The 22500-nt window shown below is 39.1% G+C and overlaps 1 non-coding gene and 1 pseudogene across 1 annotated transcript; both read left to right on the top strand.

The window, feature by feature from the left end:
- The window catches only part of LOC138008015 (uncharacterized), a 14983-nt pseudogene extending 14058 nt beyond the window's left edge, over positions 1–925 (top strand).
- A 3278-nt stretch (positions 926–4203) lies between these two features.
- On the top strand, positions 4204–4289 carry Trnay-gua (transfer RNA tyrosine (anticodon GUA)). Its single transcript is given in 2 exon segments — positions 4204–4240; positions 4254–4289. It is a non-coding gene; the product is annotated as a tRNA-Tyr (tRNA).
- The last annotated feature ends 18211 nt before the right edge of the window (positions 4290–22500 follow it).

Below are 22500 nucleotides of genomic sequence, written 5' to 3'. Positions count from 1 at the left end.
ACCATACCATCATCAAAAACTGAGCCACGTGCCACACTGACTGAAAGGCTCTTCACAGTAGTTTAAATATTTCAACACTTAGGTCCTTGAGTTGATGCGTTCACCTGCTGATTCTGTCGGCAAAAAAGATGACCACCATTACCCCGACTAGCTTTTTCTGGGGCAGCTAAACAAAAGAACAATGCTTTAAATAGAAAGATCCTTCAAGCGTTCGTACCATTTCAGTTGAGGCCGTCGTGTTTGCAGTCTGAAGTACAGTCGCAATATAGCCAAACTACGAACTCTGTTGTGCGGATCCGCATACTTGTCAATGATGAAAGTCTTCTTTGTTGCTTTGATTTGGTGTCACCTTTTTGTCACCAAGTCAATGGCTTCAAGTGCCCATGGAATGTCCAAGAACAAGGTTGAGGGTAAGGCAAGACTAAATCAAAATGTTTCTTAAAATTAATGTTGGTTAAAATCTCTTAAAATATAACCTAGCACGAAGAAGAACGCTTTCGTAACACTGCAAGATTCATTATGCCAGATAACGGCATAAAGTCAGATCAAACTATCGGGAAACAAGAGAAAAGAGAGAGTTTCATCGGTAAAGCACGAAACTACAACTGAAGACAAATTGCGAGTTGCTAAGAGCACTGTTAGCAGATGGGACAATTTTAAAGTGAATGACTTTTATCTCTTCAAAGTTTAATATAATGCCTATCATTTTATTTAATGTCTTTAATAGTGGATGATGCTCTCGGACAAGGTGTCAACAGCACTGGACCGGACCATCAGTATTCCGAGAGCGGAAGTCCTAGGGCTATTGTAAACCCTACACATCAATGCTATGGAGAGTACTTCGTAGGACACCAACCGCCGACAGGCTTTAGGCCCCTTTATTCTCAGTACATAAAACACATCTGTCAGCAAATCACTGACGACACCAAAGTACTGTATACGACGATGTTCGACGAAGAGATTGGGATCCCTGTCTACGTAGGGTATCGTTTAAAAAAAGATGAAGTGTCGAAGATAGGAACCTTCCCCAGGATATCGAAATGGTTTCAGGATGCAGGTTATATAAATTTGCTTTGTTTTACTATCTCACGGCCCACAAATGTGACTAAAATCTTGATACGATTCACGTAAACTGACAAACTATGCCCACTCTTTTGTGTTGTTTGATTGAGATATATGTCTGTCCTTGAAGTCTCGATTGTTTTTGGTGACGAATTCGTGCCCGGATGACAGACAAAACACTAACCAACCATGGCCCAACATTGAACCGCGGGGTGGGAAGTGGGATCTACGAGTCTGCTTTATTTTTCATCGTGATTTGATTTTAGCAACGATATTCTTCCTGTTTTTTTAAAGTGCCCCTGTGATCAAGATTCAGATTTTGAAAGTGTGTTTGCTTAACACCTGGCTGGCAAAGATTTGAGCTTTGATTTTTATCCAAAGGTCGTTTACTTTGAGTGTAAGTTTTGGATTTCACGGTCCGCCATTACTCACGTTCAAAACTGACCGATTAGACCTCAGAGGGTTGGATCCAGGGAAAAGTGACGTCAGAGGCTCACTAGCTTAAAATTTCAGGGTGGGAACGTAGCTTATTATATATGCAAAGCGTGAGTTTAAAAGTCTGAAAGCCCAAAACCCCCGTGCTGCATATTAATTCTGCGGCGTACACACGTATTGCATTCTTAAACTAGTGAGCCTTTGACGTCATTTTCTCCTCGATCCAGCTCTCTCAAGAACATAATGTTAGTAATGGCGGACCATTAAATAGGAAAATTACAGTTAAAATAAAGAGGTGTCTTTTTGAAATCAAGGCTTAAAACGTGGGTCACTTAGTGTTTTGTTAACATAGTTTTGAAATCCAAAGAAAACTATGAATTGATTTCTTGGTCACAGGGGCGCTTTAAATGAACTTGGCCAAACTTGATACCGGAACACCGCTCTGGCAAGCTGAAAACCTTGATGGGAACGAATTCTAACAGCCATTTCTTTTGTCCTTGTAGACATTGGATTACAGGGAAGCGACCACTTGTATCACAAGTACGGCAACGCGCAAAACATCCATAAAGGTCACCTGGTACCGGCAGAGACCTACTCCTTCGGTTGCATTAACATTGTGTCCACGTTCACATATACCAACGCTGTGCCTCAATATGCCGCATTCAACACTGGACCGTGGGCTAAGGACGAAAAGAAAGTGAGAGAATTCGCAAAACTGTGTCGCGATATCGATGGAGACCTCTACCTGTTGACTGGGATCTCTGAAGCTAAAATCACACAATGTGGAGCACTTAAACGAGACATGGACTATTTCCCTATCCATAACCCGGACACTGGTGTAAAAATCGCCATCCCTAATTCGATGTGGACGGCTGGCTGCTGCATCAATAGACAAAATGGTGTCGCATCGGGTGGATTTGCAGTCATTGGAAACAACGTTCAAGTCAATCCCAAAATGAACCACTTAAATGTGAAAGAACTGCAAAACATTCTGGCCATAGGGATTGGCGGAGGAATGGGGATAGATTTGTTCCCTGGGAATACGGGGTGTTCAGATAATTTACACCAGTATCGGTATGAAGAAGAGGGGGTAAATCCAGGATGGACAAAAGTCAAAAAACTCTAGTGGAGCGGTTTAGCTACACAGCCAAGGAAAGCGTTCTTGGTTTGGTTCAAAGCGAGGTGATCAAGGATACGTCAATAATGCCCTTTTATAAAAGTGATGTATAAATAGGTTAAAATGAAAATATATGTTGCCCGAGAAAATGAGTTGTCATGTCAACTAATTTCGTTGTGAGAATTAGTTCATTGGACATATGGTAAGAGAGGGCATAGCCAAGTTTCGATCACGGTGGGGGGGGGGGGGGGAAGCATTGGTAAGTGAGTTTCCCACACCGTCACGTGATGGCAGCCATGACAGGAGGCAGGAACAAAGGATCTTTTCTATATGATCCTCTATCTCAGATCACATAATAGCTGCGGTTACACTAGCCATTTTGCCCTTGGGTAAGTGGCTATTTCCCACGGGGAAGCAATTTTTTATGTGTAACCGATCTGCCCAAAGGAAAATTTCCTGTGGGAAATTTCCATGGATACGTCAAAAAGAACAAAAGACAGTTCCAGATGTAAGTCTTATGGTTAACAAAACCCCAAAGCGGCTCAACCAATCACAAGATTGCCGAACGCGAGGAAAATATATGCTGTGATGAACTGTGTAAACAACTGCGGACGTGGAAATACCCAAGCACGCCTTTTCTGGCCAGCAGCAAGTCGACGTCTAAATTATAAATTGGAGAGTTGCAAGGACTAGAGAAAGCGTAACTGAAGTCGACGTCTTTGTTGCCTTCTTAAAATGAAGCGATGAATCGCTGAACTTAATTGAGGTGGACAGTTTAAGAGAAGCGCCGATCGAGACAATTACCGAAAATAAGACAAAGAAAAGTTTGTCGTTCAGATGTAGATCTTCGATGTTTACTTTTTCTTTTAGATCCTTAATTTTAATGTATTTTGTATTGTAATTAGTTTTTCAAAAACCATTTAGTGGAAAAACTAATAAATCTCATCTTGTCTTATCTTAAAGGTACGTTTCCCATGAAAACAGGCCAACTCTTACCTTCCCCTTGGGTAATTTACAAGTGTGTAACCGCAAATGGGGAGTCGATCATAACCCAGGGTAAACCCAACCCAAGCCGTAACCCCAAGGTTCCCCATGGGCAACAGGTCTAGTGTAACCGCACCTAATATTCTTCGAAAACAATTTCATTCAAATATGCACGCACATGAAAGCACCGACTCCCAAGGGTGGTACGACAATATTTCTCCTAGTTGGATGTATGAGTTAGATTTGCCATATTATATCCTTCGATCGCTCAGTGTGCAGAGCGGGGGACTGTAGAGGATCCACTGATATCCCTAGGTCGCTGGTTCAAACCCGGCTCCAAGGACTTCTTTTTTTATTCTGCTAAATCCCCACTTTCCTGGTGTACGCGTATACGCAAGTTCCTTATTCTGTTTCGTGGGGTTTAGTATTGAAATGCACCATGGCTTTTTCCTGCTATACGTCTGGCTCCTATACTTTGGCTGATTGCCTCATATTATGACCCAATTCATGCCCGTTTGGTCTTCATAATGCCTCATCCTCGTTCTTTTCCGTTCTCAATCGCGCAGTAAAAATTCCAACTCTTTGCCCAACCTAAAACATCACATCCTTCGATAGCTCAGTTGACAGAGCGGGGGACTGTAGAGGATCCACTGATATCCCTAGGACGCTGGTTCAAATCCGGCTCGAAGGACTTCTTTATTTTAATTTGCCAAATCCCCTCTTTTTTGTATTGGAGCTCCTTACCATGGCATGGGGTTTGGTATGAGGCGCACAATGCACTTTTCCTGCTACGGCTAGGATATTATGACCCAATTCATGCCCGTTTGGTCTTCAAAATGCCGCATCCTCATTCTTTCCCGTGAGCACACGGATAAGATTGTTAATTTTCATCACACTTAACCTTTCTTAGCGCTTTTACCACGCCCCTTCTGACTCTCAGTCGGTTTCAGGGATAGTGACATTTGGAACCAACCTTCACATTTTACACAGACAACAGCATCCTACGTAAACACCAACAGGCGTCTTGTTTTCAATTCCGTTCTACGAATCATACTCATGCGTGAGCTCAAAACCCGCTGGTAATCACCGCGCGCAACACCTTCACCTTCAGAAAGAAATATCGCGGCTTGAAGTTAAAGGCTCACATTCACCAACAGGCTTTTTGACCGTTTGTATTCGCACTGCTTATCGTAGCGATCTGATTGGATGAATTTCAGCTTTGGCGGGATTTTCATATAGGAAAATTGTTCCACGGCACGCAGTGCCTCTAGGGGAATCCTTTTGATAGTGAACTTCACGTAATAACGTCGGTACCCAACACAAGTGCGTGAAGTCGAAAATTTGGGTCGTAATATTTGAATGTGGTTTCTCCTGTACGTTTGAAAGCGAAACTGGAAGTTAGTTAAATGCTTCAAATATCATCCAATTGGCTCGATTAATGTATTTCTATTTGCTGGTTTCAATTTTTCTTCCAATATAGGCGAAGTGAACTTTATGACTTTTAAGTGATATAGTAATACAAAGTTCATCACTGGGAAGTAAGAATTTCCGGGTCTTTTAAAGACCAATATACTAAGGTCCTAATTGATAATAATTGATACGAAATAGGTATTACATATAATGCTAATCAATTTTAGCCAATATTTAGTCAAAATCAAAATAAACTTTAAGTATAAATACAGTATAACTGAAAATGAGTTTCGAGGTGCATGCAAATGAACAAAAACCCTCTTAAAATCGCGCTGGGCAGGCAAATTGAAAACTAAAAATGAAAGGGAATTAGGTCTAGTTAGGCCGAAAACCACTGCACTGCAGTTTTAGTCAAAATTCTCTTTTCATCTAGTTTGATTGTTTTCATTTTTTGCCGAATGTAAAAACAAACGCCAAAAGGTGCGAATTAAGCTTCGTACTACTTGGCGACAACGGTTTTGTATGCCGGTATTCATGTTCCTTGCAACATAGGTTGAATGGTTCTAATAATAGAAGTCAACTTCAACTTTACTTAAATTCGTTTTCGAGATAACTAAGATGGTTTTCCGGAATGAGTAACCGCTTTCCGTGACTCGGGCCAGGCCTCTTGTTCGGGAGCAAGGCTACAGTATCGTATAAACTCTTGTTCTTAGGCCATCGTAGCTTCATTAGGAAAATAACACAAACAGCGATGATAAACATTGTATTCCAACGCATTTTTATAAAACTTGACGTTTCGTATGCTAGTCAACACACATTTTCAAAAGTGACCGTTACAATTTTTTTTAAAAATTGTAACGGTCACTTTTGAAAATGTGTGTTGACTAGCATAGTCATACGAATCGTGACTAGCATACGAAACGTCAAGTTTTATAAAAATGCGTTGGAATACAATGTTTATCACCGCTGTTTGTGTTATTTTCCTAATAAGGCTACAGTAGTTCACTTCTTAACATTTTCAGAAACGGTTAAAAATCAGACCCCAAAAGACATGATCTCGTGCATATGACGTTTTGATCACGTTCATGTCATTTTGACATTGACTAGACGGTCAGTTTATTTTTTACCCGAATAGGCCACCCACCGAGTGTTGGTCTGTCTGCTTTTACCGTCGGCGGAGGGATACCGTTAAAAGCAAAACTTTTGTCACCCACAAGCGATTGAAATTTCGTGTTTCCAAACAGATGAACCCAGAGAACAAAAGGCTCTTTGTCTCAAAAAATGTCAATCATAAAAATAGGAAAAAGTTTGATGTGTCGTTCTGCCGAAGAGTACTATAAATAAATAATGATATAAGTGAATAAATAATACAAACTTGACAAAAAAATATATGCTGAGTTACTCCATTTGAAAAATATCCCAGTGTATTATATGTCATATGTTAACTAGCTACTAGAAACACTTTCTTAGTCTTTTTACGATTATGTTTGAGAACTTGGAACGGACATTTTTCCTCCATTAACAAATATGTTATAAATGTAGACAAGTAAGCTTTTCATGAGAGGCACTAAGCTCAAGTTGTATTAGTAGAGAATTCCAGAGCCAATAAAGCACTGAAATACGAGAACTCTTCTACCTGCGAGACGGCGGAGCGTATATTGTATCGGAGAGGCGAACAAGCAAGCGCCGAAGACGCTAACTTGTAGGAGGATCTGGGAGAATTCTCCGCCACATAATTTTGAAATCTTAAAGCTCGGAATTGCTACTTTCAGAATTCTCGACGAGATATCGCAAAAAAAAATTATTATTACTGGGTTGCTGTATGACAATCCCAGTCGAAAAGTGGGTGGCATTTGTTCGGTATTCTTTTTTTTTTCTGCGTCGGTAAAAGTTTTGCCTGTCACTCCCCTGCTAAGTGGTATCTTTGGGCATAGAGCTTTCTGCTCGTATTTTCTTAGGATAGGGTGGGTAGTGGAAATGCGTAGAATTCTCTGGTGGACACAGTAGAATGATAAACTTAACCGGCAATGCCGTCGAAAGTCATGTAACGCGAATGGCGTTTTAGTGGATCTTTGAACAAAATATACCTTTATGAAGCTCAATAATGGCAAGTCAATTGGATACTGAACAAGACAGGCGGTGGAATCTTAAAAGGACTTCGACAACAATCTGTCGCCCGTCGAGCCAAAATCAAACTGAGCTGCATTTCTAATTTTACCAAGTGTGCTGTTATGTAGAACACTGAAACCAAATGGAAAATTCTCTGGTAACTTATGGGTTCAACAAAGACAGAGAACGAATCGAACACCTTAAGTGGATCTGTGATCAACTCTGCACAGTCTTCAGGTAAAAAAAATAATTGGAAATGTGACAACAAAGAATTATTTGAAAGATAGCTTGTCGTCTATTTTGTGCTTCATTATTCAAGGAAAAGGTTCTTCATGGAAACGGTTTGATCCTGAAATTTTAGTTTGTTGTAATATTGCGCATATTTGACACGATTGAGTTTCTTGTCTTCACGCACGTAATGAAATACGAAGGGTTTTTTGCCTCTAATAGCAAATATGTTGTTTGTTTCAAAAAATTGTTCGCTGGAAAAGGTGGACCTTATGAATTCATCATGTTGTGTAATATGCGAGCTTAACTGGATAGTTTTTATGGCAATAGTAAAGCATTTTCGTGTCAAAATAAGGTAAGCGTCTTTCTGTTGTGTTAACTTAATTAAATATAAATATAAATATACGTAACCATGTTATTCTTGTCTGCCGTAAACTTGATTTCCAATCTCAAAATTACCTCCAGAACCTACTTTTTGCGTAGAATAAGCTTTTAGAATGATGCTCTTGTCTTCTGTGGTGAGACGACGATTCGGCAGGAGTACCCAACGACCATTTTTGACAAAATTGTTCATATAATGTTGCAGCAACTATTAGAATATTTTTACGTCAATTTTCGTTAATATTTAACGTTCCTGGGAAAAAATTACCCGCTCTTCACTGCCAGCGAGTTAGCCTGCGAACGCAGACGTATTTCCGGCGGTCGTTTCTCTCCCCCGAAAAATAGCTGCGAAACCGAGCTGCAAAACGATTTCTGTGACGTAACATTCTTAGCCAATCAGAATTAGGCTCATAAATCTCCAGAACCAACACGCAGGGAACACGCAAAGTACTTGCGCGTTATCCACGTAAACAGAAGTCAGATTAATGGCGGGCAATCTGGAGGATATTAAAAAGATTGTGAGATTTTCGGTATTTAAAAGTTAAGTAGCCACCAGGAGGATGCGATCAAGTATGTTGCGGCCTAAAAGAAACGCGATGTTTTCGTCAATTTACCTACACGATTTGGAAAGTCCTTGCTTGTTGTGCTTTGGACCGTGCGCGGTGCTCTTCTGGGAAAAATAGACAATGCCTTCAAGTTAGCGCCTTGAGTTTCCTCTTTAGGAAGCGGTGTTTATGTAAATATTTCATGAAACTTCTAAAGGATTCTTTAACGACGTTTTGTGGTCTAGGTGGTGCAAAAACAAGCGCTAGGATCGGTGAAGGGCTAAGAATCCCCAACACAATCCGGCTTATGCATACTCCGGGGCTTAAACGGCTCTCGGGCCGATTTTACTGGTTGCTTTCCTGTATAGTTTTTATACTTCGTCGAAACATTCCAGCAAGCGTCAACAAAACTCAGACCTTTCTTCGCTTCCAGGGCGCCGCTGTAATCTTAAGCCGATCTCTTAACTCGAAGAGTAATGTCACCGTCAAACTGTCTTTTAATTTAGTCCTCAAGCTCGTCCTCTTTTCGTACAGCTTTCTTGTATCGTAGCGGTCGATAATAGCATTTCGTGCGGCAGTTAGCTCACATAAATCGGCTCGAAGTATCAAAGAGGAGTTTTCTAAAACACTCTTACCAAACACATTTATCTTCTCCTTTGCAACCAAACAATTTGACCGTCAAAGAAAGCAACATTTCGCCACCGCAGGTAATCTTAATTCTTTATAGCGTTTCAATCATAGCTGTTCGTTTCGAAGATTCGCTAGTGACAACGATAACTCGAATTGCGCGGAGATCACCCGACTCTCTGTTCTCTCATGTAACGTGATTGGCCAAAAAAAAAAACAAAAGCAGTTACGTCACAGAAATCGTTTTGCAGCTCGGTTTCGCAGACGTTATTTTTCGAGGGAGAGAAACGACCGCCGGAAATACGTCTGCGTTCGCAGGCTATCAGCGAGTAAGAGTTTCAGGAAATAAAACTCCCAGCCAGCCATCGTGTGAGACGGCTTTTAACCAGCCAGCATATTTTAAAATGCGAAATGACACATATTGCCAGCCAGCGCATAACTTTTGCCAGCGAGCGGTGGCGTACGTTATGAGCCAGCCAGCAAGGTTTCAACATCAATAGAAATAAATAATTACATAATAATGAAAATTAATAGTAATAAATATTAATAATGTTAATTAAAATAGCACCAATAATAATATAATATTAATAATAATAATAATAATAATAATAATAATAATAATCAGCTGTACTTACAGTTTCTCGAAATAGAGGTCCTCGCTAAAATGTAAACTTAGGAAGTAGTTGCAGGGCGATCAAGATGACACGTAAACAAATAACAACGCAATGAACACAGAGCTAGTCGAAATGTTAGTACAGTTTCTTTTTCCAATGGTGTTGCACTATAACAACTTTTCACACTCAATTAGTTGCATGTTTCGCTCGCTCTACTATCCCTGGAAAATGAGGAGCTATTCAACAGTGCGAAGATAGATATATTTTTTTATAGTACGGTTACCACGAGAAAAACAAACTCTACAAACTAGAGATTTTTTTATCTAGCCAGAACCCGCGTTGCAACATAATTTCCCAGCAAGCGTGGTGTTCATAAAGACTTTCCAGCAAGTTAAGTAGCGAATGTTCAATTTCCCAGCCAGCGCAATTCTGCCCTGTAGAGCGGGTATTTTGCAGAGCGGCTCCGTTGGGTACTCCTGATTCGGGAACATTTTGTGAAAAAATATTTATAACAGGTCACACGCTCAACTTGATCGCCCGAACTTGCCCTATTATGCATAACATCCTCTTGGCCGTTTGACATCCCATTGAAAAATACATTCAGATAGTACAAACTTCATATTTATTAACCATTTCTTCTGCTTTTGTGCTTGTCAGCATTGTGATTTGCGATAATTCGCAAGTCTGTTTTCGTATCTCATGGATGTTCAGATTTTCAATTACATGGCCGCTCAACCTCGCGATTGTGTAAATAGTTCACCCTGAAGTCAAAATAGATACGTTTCTCAGGAACCCGACAAAGAAGGCTTCCTGATCCGGCAGATGAAATGTTAATATTCAGTTACCGAATATTACAACACAATTAAAAAAACCAAAGACGTTGTTTTACTCTGAAAACGACGAACGATTAACATGGTTTCCCGTCTTCCCGTAGTTCATTCAGTTGACACAAGGTGATCACGTACACCTTTATGGTTTCCTAGCATGTGAGCAATTTCTTCCTTTTGATAAAACATCATCAAAGTCAGAAACTGCAGAAATCTTCGTCTTTTTTACGATCGATTGTCATTAATCTTTCGATGAAAATTCGATTCAGAGCTATATTTGAAAACTATGGTTTTTTTTCTTTATCTGAGAAGAAATGAGTGAATTTTACTCAGGAGCGTGTTTTGTTATCTTTAAACTGAATTTAATACCAAAGCTTAAAAAACTAAATGACGTCAAAGTGGGACAGGATATTACAAAATAATTAAAGGTGTTAACGTGTGACCCAAAGGGCCTCTGCTGGCGCGACATGTGGGTGACCCTCAAATGGTCTTAATGACCCCCCACTTGAAAAAATTAACTGGAACCCTGCAGTTCAATAGCCCTTTTCACGGTTAGTTTTTTCATTTGCATTACAATGTAATCTAACGTGGGTGCGAGGCAATTTCGGGTTAAAACTACAAAATAGCCCGAAATTGCCTCGCATGCATGCTAGACTACATTGTAATGCAAATGAGAAAAACTAATCGTGAGAAGGGCTATTGTGTAACGGTCATCACTTCTTTCCATCCCTCAAACTGACATTTCCCTTTTTATTCAACTTATACGACGTACAGTCTACTTTAGACTTCAAATCTACTTCAACGAAACAAAGATTTTAAACAAGCTGAGAAGATTCACAATAGGCGAGGCAAAGAGTTGAACTCGGATCGATAGCTTCACCTTGCAGTTTCCGAAATCCACTAGACACGAGACAACCTTCCGGAAAATAGAATTTTTTAGAGTATTGAAATAGTAGTACCCAGCAAAACAATTGAAAGTTAACCGTCTTCAACGGGATTTTTAGACCTAAATACTGTAGATCAGCGCGGCATAGCTTAGAAACGCTATTTCTTGTTGAACTAAAGCTGTAATTCTGTCTGTTTTCATTCTTTTTAGAGCGGTAAGCTTGTCAATTAACATGGGATATTGCGTCGTGTAATTGTAAGGAAATTTCCAATGTCAGTTTGACGGATGGCCGTTAGACGTACCACAGGCAACCCAGTGTACGCTTTTATGGAGCGTCTTGCTTCTTTTATTTTTCGTGTCGGTAAAAGTCTTGCCTGTCACTACCCTGGTAAGTGGTGTCTTTGTGCATAGAGCCTTCTGCGCGTATTTTCTTAGGATCGACAGGGTAGTGGAAATGCGTATATTTCTCTAGTGGACACAGTAGAATCATTAACTTAGCTTGCAATGGCGTCGAAAGTCATGTAACGCGAATGGCGTTTTAGTGGATCCTTAAACAAAATATACTCTTATAGAGCTCAATAATGGAAAGTCAGTTGGATAAACTAGGCAGGCAGCGAAAAACAAACACCTGGAATCTCAAAAGCAACGAGTAATGGACTTCGACAACAATCTATCGCCCGTCGAGCCGAAATCAAAGTGGGCTGTATTTCTAAAATTGGAAAATTCTCTGGTAACTTATGGGTTCAACAATGACAGAGAACGAATCGAACACCTTACGTGGATCTGCACAGTTTTCAGTAAAAAACATAATTGGAAATGTGACAGCCAAGAATTATTTGAAAGAAAGCTTGTCGTCTATTTTGTGCTTCATTATTCAAGGAAGAGGTTCTTCATGGAAACGGTTTGATCCTGAAATTTAGCTTGTTGCAATATTGCGCATATTTGCCACGATTGAGTTTCTTCTCTTCACGCACGTAATGAAATAGAAGGTCATAGAAGGGGTGTTTGCCTCTAATAGCAAGTATGTTGTTTGCTTCAAAAAATTGTTCGCTGGAAATAGTGGCCTTTATGAATTCGTCATGTTTTATGATATGCGAGCTTAACTGGATAGTTTTTATGGCAATAGTAAAGCATTTTCTTGTTATTCAAGGAAAAGGTCCTCCAGGAAACCTGAAGTACATGGTAATTAGACACGATTGAGTTTCTTGTCTTCACGCACGCAATGAAATAGGAAGAGGTTTTCGCCTCTAAGAGCAAATATGTTGTTTGTTTCAATAAATTTTTCGCTGGAAAAGGATTCTGTGGTATTTTCTGCCTTTGTGAATGATAATATCATGTTGAGTGTTGTGTATTGAATTTTCGAGCTTAAGGTTGAAATGTGATATGGGAGAATTTTTTAGTATTGCTCTGTAAGCAGGAAGGGTTCACAGGCCTGTTGGAAGCGTGCTTGAGTTTCAACAAAATCAGTGAAAAATTGTGACGCCGATGAATAAAAAAGTAGCTGCTATTTCTAAAATGATGGAATTACCTGGTGATATATAACGTCGTACGCGTCTTGGAGAGTAAATTTTGACTTTGCATAAACAAATGGTGAACCTCGAGAGTTGGGCCATTGTGATCTTTGTTTTGACTTCGCTCATTTTATTGTCAAACTTTATAACACTTGACAGAAAAAGAAACTCACAAAAACCCGGTATCTTGCCATCATTTGACACAGATGCTTCACTGTTTGGCTAGTAAACATGCCGGGGTAACTTAATCACGGCGCCCGCTGAATTCCGGCCATGTCACTTTCAATTTTGCAATTTATTTGAACGTAGCAAAAATCTCCCAAAATGTTTATCGCTGATCGTAACTTTTTATATTCTATATTCACGGTTCAAAATTAATGTTGTTTTCATGTCGTAAATATTTTATTCTCGATCGACCGTCCCGGAAACTTCTTTCTGCTCTTTCTAAAAACTGTGTATCAATAGTTATTTACTTTTTTATCAATATTTGTTTTGCATAAAGCAAGCTAACAAAATCTGTACCTTGCTGAGTTCGCATTTGTTAGCGTTAATAGTATTTTCGGTCCGATGCTTCTGTTTTATGAGGGGTATATTGTTTTGGTCTCCCATCCAGATACTAACCCCGCCGGACCCCTAGGGATTAACTTCAGTGAAAACTTTAGTATTACAAAGCTGTCAGATGCTTAGAGGGCACGCTTAAACTTGTGGTGAAAAGAAGGTGTGAGGAAACTTGAAAATTATCAACATGTCAGCCCAGAAGCCAATGTTTCTCGCTTCTCTTTTATTTGTTATTCTTCATAAACTGGAGTGCTGTAGTTCAATACCACACAATTCAGTGCCTTTTGATTTTCTGTAACACGTACTACAGGCAACCCAGTGTATGCTTCACGGAAGCATCTCGTTTCATTTTAATTTTTGCTTGAAATTGGGAGGGGTTGAGGGGATGGGGTTTAACCCCCCCAGATCCCCGGCTCCGCTGTCCCTGAATGTTTTTATAAAATCAAGGTTTCTTCTCCTAAACGACGAGAAAACTGAAGGAAAGGAAAAGATACGTCAGGCTATCATGCCACAAAGCTTATTTTTGTAGATATTTATTAAAAGAATTTATTGGATAAAAGGTACAGTCTTGTCTAAAAAGTAGTAATCAAGGTAATTCCATCAAAGCTGTTCTCTTAAATATTATCCTGCTTGTTCTTCGCGGAAATGCAGATTCAAAAGGGGCAAGCCATCGCTTGGTAATTAAATAGTGACAGGCCATTCACAGATCCCGCCAACGTGTCGCATGAATGTAATTGCTTCTCTACATGTAGCGTTAAAGGGATTGACTACAGTTTGGCTTTAACCAGTATATCTCTTAATGAACTGCCTCTTTTATAAGAAATGATCCGAGGTTCTTTGAACATTTCTTTAAGTTTAGGTTGTAATTCTATAAGATGCCATTTCTCCATTAGAATGTGTTTTAGGTTAGGCACAGATGGGTTGTATTGCGTTACAAAGGGCAATATTTCTTTGCGCACTCTTGTGTTTTTCTTGGAGAGCTTTCTTTCTTTCTGTCAGAGAATTTGACTTCCGAGAGTGTTTTATCTATAAGGTTGTTTGGGTAGCCTCTCGCTCGAAGGCGTAGTTTGAATATTCTTATGTTTTCTACGAAAGTCACCTGTGAAGAGTTAGTTCTTACTAGTCTCAGGCCTTCACCTTTCACGAAGCCTTTTTTGACTCCGGGTGGGTGACAGGATTTAAAATGCGTGTACTGGAATGTCTCAGTAGGCTTGAAATAAGTACGCGTGTCAAGGATAGATTCCTTTTCAAAACGTGCTCCTTTGTAGATGCATGTATCAAGGCAGATGATTTCTTTATCAGAAATATCAGCAGTGAACTAAATAATGGCTATGCCACCAACTGGATAAAACCTTCTACCGGAGTAAGACAAGGATGCCCACTTTCTCCCTACTTGTTCATACTAGCCGCAGAACTTATGTCCATGAAAATTCGTCAATCCAGTGCTGTCAAGGGAATTTCGATATTTGAAAGGGAAATTAAAATTAGTCAATTTGCAGACGACACCAACCTGCTATGTTTCGACCTCTCTTCGGTGGAAAAAGGATTACAAATCGCATTGGATTTTGGCGAAATCTCAGGTCTCAGGCTTAATTTAGAGAAAACCAAAGCAATGTGGATGGGGAAGTGGTCAGACAAGAAAAACAAACCTTTACAGTTAAAATGGGTCAGTAGTCCGACCAGAATTCTGGGCATTTATTTCTCCTATGACGAGAAAGGTAATAATGAAATGAATTTCAACCTTAAGATAAATAAATTGCAAACAAACTTGGATATATGGAAGTCAAGAGATCTCACACTATTTGGGAAAGTGATGATAATCAAGGCGCTTGGGGTATCATCTTTTATTTACTCAGCTTCAATATTCCAAAGGATATTACAAGTAACGTTAAAGGTAGGCTCTTTAGATTCATCTGGAAAAACAAAAGAGACAAAATAAGAAGGGAAGGACTATATCAGGATTATGAGAATGGGCGGGCTGCGTATGACGGATATTGAAACAATGATGAAAGCGCTGAGACTAGCATGGATACCAAGACTCATACGGGAAGGCCATTCCAATTGGAAATTTGTTCCAGACTATTTTTTTAAGAAATACGGGGGCCTCTATTTTCTCCTATCATGAAATTACGACGCAAAAGACTTTGAAGATGTACCCTCTTTCTATAGGGACATTTTATCGTTCTTTCATGAATTGAAAGCTCTTCATGGTAGCCATCATGGACGGGATACAATTCTATTTAATAATAAGGAAATACGCATTGATGGTAAACCTTTTTCCTGGAAGGAGTGGTTCGAGAAAGGAATTAGAACGGTTAAAGATCTTTTAGATAAGAATGAAAATCTTCTATCATTTCCTGCTTTTCAGTCAAAATATTCACTGAAAAAAACTACCTTTCTTCACTTTTACCAAGTTACTTCTGCTATTCCAGGTCACCTCCTAACCAAGGCGAAAAGTAAGGATTTCAATACTGAAATGATAAACAATGAGGACCCGGAGTTCTTTCACTTAGATGAAAATGTAGTTATTAATTTACTGCTAGCCAAATCCAAAGACTTCTACTGGTTAATCGTTGATAAGAAGTATAAAGAAAAACAAACTGGTCCAAAGAGATGGAATCAAACCGTTCCCATGGACAAAACTAACTGGAAAAATGTATTCAAATTGGTACAAAAGACTTGTAGAAAATAAATAAAATCAGGGAATTTCATTTCAAATTCATTCATAGAATTGTGGTGACCAAAAAGAAACTCTTAAGGTTTAATATCAAACCAGATAGTAATTGTATATATTGCGTGGATCTGGATTCTATAGACCATACTTTTTCAGAATGCCACTTTACAAAGTTCTTTACTCAAGAAGTGTTACAATGGTTTAATACAGAGAATGACTCTGAATTTAATCTAAACACTGAACATCTTCTTTTTGGTATTTTTCCAAGTTCAATTACCTTGATAAAAAAATTGAACTACACCCTCCTCTTTCTGCGGTATTATATTTATAAAAAAAAATCCAGAATGACTCACCATTTTTATTACTTTCGAATTTCATCAACAAAGTTAAATATAAGTATAAGCTTAAAAAAAAATATTTAATAGCCATAAAAGCTCCTCCATCTGCTATTTTATACATTTAATATAACTGTAATAGAAGTATGATTGTATAGATGTATTTAATTAATTGTATTTTATTGTAAAATAGGCTTAAAATAAGTGAAAAAAGTGTTGTAATTGTAAGGAATAATTATTATTAAAAAAAAAAAAAAAGAAAAAAATCAGCCGTGAATTTTATTGTAGGATGGTAGTTATTTGCATGGCAATGAATTTGTTAATTTCCTCTCTATTAGTGTCCCATAGGGAAAACACGTCATCGATATATCTTTTCCATACCAACGGCTTTGTACTGTGCTGATCGATAATTGCTGTCTCAATCTTAGCCATGAAAATATTAGCAAAAGAGACTGCTGTTTTAGTGCCCATAGCTGTGCCATGGGTCTGGAGAAATATAGATTACTTCATGGTTGGTGAGTGCGTACGATTTTTATTCACGAGTTGTGAAGAATCGCGTAAACGAACGAGTTAGCCTGCGAGCAAGCTCTCCGTTGGGGTCTCGCGCGAGATTCTCGGGCGCAAGCTGTGAAGCGAGCCGCGAGAGGTTTGGTGGAATTACCTTGATTACTACTTTTTAGACAAGACTGCACCTTTTATCCAATAAATTCTTTTAATAAATATCTACAAAAATAAGCTTTGTGGCATGATAGCCTGACGTATCTTTTCCTTTCCTTCAGTTTTCTCGTCGTTTAGGAGAAGAAACCTTGATTTTATAAAAACATTCAGGGACGGCGGAGCCGGGGATCTGGGGGGTTAAACCCCATCCCCTCAACCCCTCCCAATTTCAAGCAAAAATTTTAAGCGTGCCCTCTAAGCATCTGACAGCTTGGTAATACTAAAGTTTTTACTGGGTTAGTATCTGGATGGGAGACCAAAACAATATACCCCTCATAAAACAGAAGCATCAGACCGAAAATACTATTAACGCTAACAAATGCGAACTCAGCAAGGTACAGATTTTGTTAGCTTGCTTTATGCAAAACAAATATTGATAAAAAAAGTAAATAACTATTGATACACAGTTTTTAGAAAGAGCAGAAGGAAGTTTCCAGGACGGTCGATCGAGAATAAAATATTTACGACATGAAAACAACATTAAATTTGAACCGTGAATATAGAATATAAAAAGTTACGATCAGCGATAAACATTTTGGGAGAGTTTTGCTACGTTCAAATAAATCGCAAAATTGAAAGTGACATGGCCGGAATTCAGCGGGCGCCGTGATTAAGTTACCCCGGCATGTTTACTAGCCAAACAGTGAAGCATCTGTGTCAAATGATGGCAAGATACCGGGTTTTTGTGAGTTTCTTTTTCTGTTAAGTGTTATAAAGTTTGACAATAAAATGAGCGAAGTCAAAACAAAGATCACAATCGCCCAACTCTCGAGGTTCACCATTTGTTTATGCAAAGTCAAAATTTACTCTCCAAGACGCGTACGACGTTATTTATCACCAGGTAATTCCATCATTTTGGAAATAGCAGCTACTTTATTATTCATCGGCGTCACAATTTTTCACTGATTTTGTTGAAACTCAAGCACGCTTCCAACAGGCATGTGAACCCTTCCTGCTTACAGAGCAATACTAAAAAAATTCTCCCATATCACATTTCAACCTTAAGCTCGAAAATTCAATACACAACACTCAACATGATATTATCATTCAGAAAGGCAGAAAATACTACAGATTCTTTTCCAGCGAAAAATTTATTGAAACAACCAACATATTTGCTCTTAGAGGCGAAAACCTCTTCCTATTTCCTTGCGTGCGTGAAGACAAGAAACTCAATCGTGTCTAATTACCATGTAGGTTTCCTCGAGGACCTTTTCCTTGAATAACAAGAAAATGCTTTACTATTGCCATAAAAACTATCCAGTTAAGCTCGCATATCATAAAACATGACGAATTCATAAAGGCCACTATTTCCAGCGAACAATTTTTTCAAGCAAACTACATACTTGCTATTACAAGCAAAAACCCCTTCTATGACCTTCTATTTCATTACGTGCGTGAAGAGAAGAAACTTAATCGTGGCAAATATGCGCAATATTGCAACAAGCTAAATTTCGGGATCAAACCGTTTCCATGAAGAACCTCTTCCTTGAATAATGAAGCACAAAATAGACGACAAGCTTTCTTTCAAATAATTCTTGGCTGTCACATTTCCAATTATGTTTTTACTGAAAACTGTGCAAATCCACGTAAAGTGTTCGATTCGTTCTCTGTCATTGTTGAACCCATAAGTTACCAGAAATTTTCCAATTTTAGAAATACAGCCCACTTTGATTTCGGCTCGACGGGCGATAGATTGTTGTCGAAGTCCATTACTCGTCGCTTTTGAGATTCCAGGTGTTTGTTTTTCGCCGCCTGCCTAGTTTATCCAACTGACTTTCCATTATTGAGCTCTATAAGAGTATATTTTGTTTAAGGATCCACTAAAACGCCATTCGCGTTACATGACTTTCGACGCCATTGCAAGCTAAGTTAATGATTCTACTGTGTCTACCAGAGAAATATACGCATTTCCACTACCCTCTCGATCCTAAGAAAATACGCGCAGAAGGCTCTATGCACAAAGACACCACTTACCAGGGTAGTGACAGGCAAGACTTTTACCGACACGGAAAATAAAAGAAGCAAGACGCTCCATAAAAGCGTACACTGGGTTGCCTGTGGTACGTCTAACGGCCATCCGTCAAACTGACATTGGAAATTTCCTTACAATTACACGACGCAATATCCCATGTTAATTGACAAGCTTACCGCTCTAAAAAGAATGAAAACAGGCAGAATTACAGCTTTAGTTCAACAAGGAATAGCGTTTCTAAGCTATGCCGCGCTGATCTACAGTATTTAGGTCTAAAAATCCCGTTGAAGACGGTTAATTTTCAATTGTTTTGCTGGGTACTACTATTTCAATACTCTAAAAAATTCTATTTTCCGGAAGGTTGTCTCGTTAGTCTAGTGGATATCGGAAACTGCAAGGTGAAGCTATCGATCCGAGTTGAACTCTTTTCCTCGCCTGTTGTGAATCTTCTCAGCTTGTTTAAAATCTTTGTTTCGTTGAAGTAGATTTGAAGTCTAAAGTAGACTGTACGTCGTATAAGTTGAATAAAAAGGGAAATGTCAGTTTGAGGGATGGAAAGAAGTGATGACCGTTACACAATAGCCGTTCTCAAGGTTAGTTTTTCTCATTTGCATTACAATGTAGTCTAGCATGCGTGTGAGGCAATTTCGGGCTATTTTGTAGTTTTAACCCGAAATTGCCTCGCACCCACGTTAGATTACATTGTAATGCAAATGAAAAAACTAACCGTGAAAAGGGCTATTGAACTGCAGGGTTCCAGTTAATTTTTTCAAGTGGGGGGTCATTAAGACCATTTGAGGGTCACCCACATGTCGCGCCAGCAGAGGCCCTTTGGGTCACACGTTAACACCTTTAATTATTTTGTAATATCCTGTCCCATTTTGACGTCATGTAGTTTTTTAAGCTTTGGTAATAAATTCAGTTTAAAGATAACAAAACACGCTCCTGAGTAAAATTCACTCATTTCTTCTCAGATAAAGAAAAAAAATCATAGTTTTCAAATATAGCTCTGAATCGAATTTTCATCGAAAGATTAATGACAATCGATCGTAAAAAAGACGAAGATTTCTGCAGTTTCTGACTTTGATGATGTTTTGTCAAAAGGAAGAAATTGCTCACATGCTAGGAAACCATAAAGGTGCACGTGATCACCTTGTGTCAACTGAATGAACTACGGGAAGACGGGAAAGCATGTTAATCGTTCGTCGTTTTCAGAGTAAAACAACGTCTTTGGTTTTTTTAATTGTGTTGTAATATTCGGTAACTGAATATTTACATTTCATCTGCCGGATCAGGAAGCCTTCTTTGTCGGGTTCCTGAGAAACGTATGTATTTTGACTTCAGGGTGAACTATTTACACAATCGCGAGGTTGAGCGGCCATGTAATTGAAAATCTGAACATCCATGAGATACAAAAACAGACTTGCGAATTATCGCAAATCACAATGCTGACAAGCACAAAAGCAGAAGAAATGGTTAATAAATATGAAGTTTGTTACTATCTGAATGTATTTTTCAATGGAATGTCAAACGGCCAAGAGGATGTTATGCATAATAGGGCAAGTTCGGGCGATCAAGTTGAGCGTGTGACCTGTTATAAATATTTTTTCACAAAATGTTCCCGAATCAGGAGTACCCAACGGAGCCGCTCTGCAAAATACCCGCTCTACAGGGCAGAATTGCGCTGGCTGGGAAATTGAACATTCGCTACTTAACTTGCTGGAAAGTCTTTATGAACACCACGCTTGCTGGGAAATTATGTTGCAACGCGGGTTCTGGCTAGATAAAAAAATCTCTAGTTTGTAGAGTTTGTTTTTCTCGTGGTAACCGTACTATAAAAAAAATATATCTATCTTCGCACTGTTGAATAGCTCCTCATTTTCCAGGGATAGTAGAGCGAGCGAAACATGCAACTAATTGAGTGTGAAAAGTTGTTATAGTGCAACACCATTGGAAAAAGAAACTGTACTAACATTTTGACTAGCTCTGTGTTCATTGCGTTGTTATTTGTTTACGTGTCATCTTGATCGCCCTGCAACTACTTCCTAAGTTTACATTTTAGCGAGGACCTCTATTTCGAGAAACTGTAAGTACAGCTGATTATTATTATTATTATTAATATTATATTATTATTGATGCTATTATAATTAATATTATTAATATTTATTACTATTAATTTTCATTTATTATGTAATTATTTATTACTATTGATGTTGAAACCTTGCTGGCTGGCTCATAACGTACGCCACCACTCGCTGGCAAAAGTTATGCGCTGGCTGGCAATATGTGTCATTTCGCATTTTAAAATACGCTGGCTGGTTAAAAGCCGTCTCACACGATGGCTGGCTGGGAGTTTTATTTTCTGAAACTCTTACTCGCTGGTAGCCTGCGAACGCAGACGTATTTCCGGCGATCGTTTCTCTCCCTCGAAAAATAACGTCTGCGAAACCGAGCTGCAAAACGATTTCTGTGACGTAACTGCTTTTGTTTTTTTTTTTGGCCAATCACGTTACATGAGAGAACAGAGAGTCGGGTGATCTCCGCGCAATTCGTGTTATCGTTGTCACTAGCGAATGTTCGAAACGAACATCTATGATTGAAACGCTATAAAGAATTAAGATTACCTGCGGTGGCGAAATGTTGCTTTCTTTGACGGTCAAATTGTTTGGTTGCAAAGGAGAAGATAAATGTGTTTGGTAAGAGTGTTTTAGAAAACTCCTCTTTGATACTTCGAGCCGATTTATGTGAGCTAACTGCCGCACGAAATGCTATTATCGACCGCTACGATACAAGAAAGCTGTACGAAAAGAGGACGAGCTTGAGGACTAAATTAAAAGACAGTTTGACGGTGACATTACTCTTCGAGTTAAGAGATCGGCTAAAGATTAAAGCGGCGCTCTGGAAGCGAAGAAAGGTCTGAGTTTTTTTGACGCTTGCTCGAATGTTTCGACGTAGTATAAAAACTATACAGGAGAGCAACCAGTAAAATCGGCCCGAGAGCCGTTTAAGACCCGGAGTATGCATAAGCCGGATGTGTTGGGGATTCTTAGCCCTTCACCGATCCTAGCGCTTGTTTTTGCACCACCTAGACCACAAAACGTCGTTAAAGAAGCCTTTTCATTAAATATTTACATAAACACCGCTTCCTAAAGCGGAAACTCAAGGCGCTAACTTGAAGGCATTGTCTATTTTTCCCAGAAGAGCACCGCACGGTCCAAAGCACAACAAGCAAGGGCTTTCCAAATCGTGTAGGTAAATTGACGAAAACATCGCGTTTCTTCTAGGCCGCAACATACTTGATCGCATCCTCCTGGTGGCTACTTAACTTTTAAATACCGAAAATCTCACAATCTTTTTAATATCCTCCAGATTGCCCGCCATTAATCTGACTTGTGTTTACGTGGACAACGCGCAAGTACTTTGCGTGTTCCCTGCGTGTTGGTTCTGGAGATTTATGAGCCTAATTCTGATTGGCTAAGAATTTTACGTCACAGAAATCGTTTTGCAG

Source organism: Montipora foliosa, chromosome 6 (assembly GCF_036669935.1).
Source record: "Montipora foliosa isolate CH-2021 chromosome 6, ASM3666993v2, whole genome shotgun sequence".
Classification (NCBI taxonomy): domain Eukaryota; kingdom Metazoa; phylum Cnidaria; class Anthozoa; order Scleractinia; family Acroporidae; genus Montipora; species Montipora foliosa.
This window is presented reverse-complemented; position numbering and strand designations above follow the sequence as displayed.